This window comes from Triticum aestivum, chromosome 1B (genome assembly GCF_018294505.1).
Source record: "Triticum aestivum cultivar Chinese Spring chromosome 1B, IWGSC CS RefSeq v2.1, whole genome shotgun sequence".
NCBI classification, from domain to species: Eukaryota; Viridiplantae; Streptophyta; class Magnoliopsida; order Poales; family Poaceae; genus Triticum; species Triticum aestivum.
Genome location: NC_057795.1, coordinates 379,042,396 through 379,042,941, shown reverse-complemented (window position 1 = coordinate 379,042,941; position 546 = coordinate 379,042,396).

The following is a 546-nucleotide window of genomic DNA, read 5'->3' as shown; positions in this document are numbered from 1 at the left end:
CACACGGTTTGGTATACAAACGTACAAAAGAGATAAAAAGAAAATGATGAAGAACTAAAAAGTATATTGGTTGGGAGGCTCAAAGGTAAATAATGGAGATTAAAGTGCATAAGGACGGTTAAAATATAACTCACGGACCTCGACTCGAAGAAATAAACAGTTGGGCATTTTCTTGCCTTGGTGCGAGCACATGTACGACCGATCGAGGTCATTCGGTCGGCCTTCTTTTGCTTTGTTGTGGCACATAGTGTCGGCACCCAACCATACAAGCGGGCGTAAAAGCAGTCACGCTCATACAAAATGTCGTCTTGCACTCTGGATCTTCGCTTGCTTGTGCCCGAGCATCATATGAGCGCACGCTCTTGTATGGAACACCGTCTTTGGCTCTGGCAATCTGCTTGTCTTCGTCGAGGAACCATACGACCACATATACGAGCGCTTTTGCTCATACACTATAAAACTTGCTCTATTCGGGAATAAAAACCCTGGTGACGAAGCATGAAACGTCACCAAAGATCATTTTCTATGATGGTCCACCATCACGAG